Source organism: Glycine max, chromosome 18 (genome assembly GCF_000004515.6).
Source record: "Glycine max cultivar Williams 82 chromosome 18, Glycine_max_v4.0, whole genome shotgun sequence".
Taxonomy (NCBI): Eukaryota; Viridiplantae; Streptophyta; class Magnoliopsida; order Fabales; family Fabaceae; genus Glycine; species Glycine max.
In genome coordinates this window covers 8,325,792-8,328,919 of record NC_038254.2, presented here as the reverse complement: position 1 = coordinate 8,328,919, position 3,128 = coordinate 8,325,792, and the positions used below count along the sequence as shown (strand labels likewise).

The window sequence follows — 3,128 nt, the reverse complement described above, 5'->3', positions numbered from 1 at the left end:
TTGAGATCATTGGCACCAGGCTTTACTTGCTCTTTTGTTCAGTGGAGTACCAACACTCCCATTTGCCTACTCTGTGCCTAATCAGAGTATAATTTTGTATTTTGATGAAATAATTTTTTTTATCTTCAAATATGATTTGATATTAAATTTTTAAAATTTTTTTATTGCTTGTTGGATTTATTTTTCACATGATTTTAATTATATTTATAATTTTTCTTAATTATAAGTTTACTTTCATGTACATGAATTGAATTTAGTAGAATAAGTTTCATGATGATTAGAATGAGTTTAAAATTGTGTCTCTAAATTGAAAATAATGATTATTTTTAAAAACATAAATAAAAAGTTAAATTAAACTTTCAAAAGATAAGAGTAATCAAACTAAATATAATTAAAAAAAGATTAAAAAATAATTTTTATCTATAAAATGATTAGATTGAGATTTTTGTAAAATATCTTTTTTTTTAATTATCAAATGTAAGTGATCATAACTCATTCAAAATTTACCAGAGAGATCAATCAAACTTAAATAATATCCTACTAATTTAACTTTCACTTCAATACATTAATAAATTATTTCTTACTAAATCGGTTAGACTCTTATAAAATACTTGTCCACAATCCACCCTTATCTCATACTATGGATAACAGTACTTTTATTTCCCTTAATTTATGATTTGCTTTACATAAAGTTTTTTCATACTGGCTTATTAGCCTATTAACTTATTTAAATATATAGATGGTCTACTAAATTTTTTAACATGAAAAAAACTTTTAAGCAGGTTCAACGTAAAGCCTTGTTCAGAACTTCCTATTTCCATCCGTAATTAAAACCGAAGGACAAATAAGAGAGACAGAGAAAGACAAGGAAGGAGGAGGAAGCGCTTTCAGAACCGCTGTTTAGTAATAGAAGCGCTTATTACCAAGACCCAGAAGCCAAAACGTGATTCCGTATGTTTTAATTGATAAACCAAAATATTTGATTTTCATAGTGATGCCAATTTTCAATTCGCCTATGGTTTGGTAGAATCATGCTGCTTCTGCTCTATTTGTTCGTTTCTTTTTTTTATGATGATGCACCCCACTTGTTTGATAAAATGCCCTCTAATATGAATATCAACATGGTGAATGTTTTGTGTCTGTTTTCATTTTTTTATATAATTACAAAATTGCCACCATATTTTCTTCCTGTTATTCTTAAAAGTAAAAAATATTATAATTATTAATTAAAATATTAAAACCAGGACTAGTGAATTGACACACAGCGCCAATTACAATCCTTGGTTTCGTGTAAATTTTATGCACCAGTGAAAGGTGCATTTGTGTTATCAAAGATGTGGTGACATAAATTATTTTGTGCCTTCACATGGTATAAACTTTTGAAACGGTTAATTCGTCAGTAGCATTAAGAGTTCTAGAGTTCAATCCCTATAGAGTACTATAAGTTATTGATGTATGTTCACTTGATAGTTGATGACCTTTGTGATAGGTGGTTGGACAAATGGTGCTGTGTTTTCCCTCAACACCCAAGAAACTGGCCATGACCATAGCAGTCTCCCTCTCTGGCGCTTCCATTTTAGCTGTTGGGATGCACCTTTCTTATGTCAATGTTGAACCCCAGCGAGCTCGAACCAGAGATCGCGATGCTTTTGTCATGGAGACATTGAACAAGAAGTATGGTTATACTTCCCCATATGAGAAATTGGCTCGCAATGGTTCTTCTGTTGAGAGATCACAGGAATCCTCTATGAGAGAGAATTATGCTCGGGCTCGCAATGATCTGGTCAAAGAGACTTTTAGTAACCTTGGATTTAAAAAATAGAAGAGAGATTCTGAAAGCTTTGGTCTCAATTCTTGCTCCTTTGAGTTCTTCTTTTTGTGATTCCTAAATCAACGAAGAATAAATGCTTATTGCCAATGCTAGCAGCAGGCACATCTTCAATGTTTATAGCAGTGCATGAGTTTCTGCATTGTTTTTAGTTGCTCTCTTGTATGAAATTTCTCAATTTTGGCTCCAAGTTTATTAATTTTTCTTTGTGATCCTTGCCAAATACCGGGTAGATATTTAAAGGGGATTGAGATAATGCAGAGAATCTTTTAAAACTTGACTAATTTCTGCAACGTTTATAACCTTACCAAATACTTGGGTAGATATTTAAAGTGGAAAAAAAAGAGAACCAAAATTACATATTAGAAATTAAAACGATACTAAAATAACAATTTAATCTAAAATAATAAAAGTCAATCTTGAAGCTTCTTTAAGAAGAAAATTAATAGGAAAACCAAAGTTAAAACTAATCTCATATTGCAATTTATATTATTTATTATAAATTTAAATATGATTTATATATTTGAAGATATTTATTTATTATAAATTTTAATTATATAAAATAAATATTTATTCTATAGTGTGCACATGTTAAAATACTTATTAAAAAAAAACCAAAATTCACATATTTCCAAGGATTGACATTTGACAAACATGTTAAAAAGACATTCCGTGAAATGATACGAACACAATTTTTAAACATACTTTACTTTATTAGTTAAAATTGATTGAAATTACAAAATTTTGATTGTTTTTACTCTTTTCTTTGTAGCATATTGTCCATACCACAGGAAGAGAAAGAAAGAGTGAGGCAGTGGTAGAGAGAATCAGCAGCAAAGTAACATGTTCATTAATGGACAAGGATCATCTCATGTCCATTTAACTTATACATTATCATTTAATTTAATATGCACAAACAGCACAGTTAATAGTACATAAACAAATGTTATGGCTAGAATATATTGTAAACCGGCAGAACCGCTACTTGAAGTGTTACATGTCCTCCTTCATTCTAAATGTAAAGAATAGAATTTCCAAGCTATTGCAATTGAAGCTGGGAAAAGGTTAGCTTACAACTTTGCTGTGTCCTGACGGAAAGTCAAAGATCTCCAACTTATATATGTGAAAGTGCAGAATGAACCTGCCTGTGCATGTTTCCATTCACAATTCAGTAAAAATTGCATTGGCAGAATCAAGTCTACTCAGGTCTTTTGCTAATTCTAGGGATGCTGATAGTGAGTTTTATGTGTGAGAAAATAGGCTATAGTCTGTAGTACCATAGTAGATTTCAACTTAAAAT

At 30.2% G+C, this 3,128-nt stretch overlaps 1 long non-coding RNA gene across 1 annotated transcript; it reads left to right on the top strand.

Annotated features, from left to right (window-relative positions):
• Positions 1-621: 621 nt before the first annotated feature.
• On the top strand, positions 622-2,018 carry LOC100806976 (uncharacterized). Its single transcript, XR_419371.4, has 2 exons — positions 622-951; positions 1,490-2,018. It is a non-coding gene; the product is annotated as an uncharacterized lncRNA (long non-coding RNA).
• Positions 2,019-3,128: the final 1,110 nt, after the last annotated feature.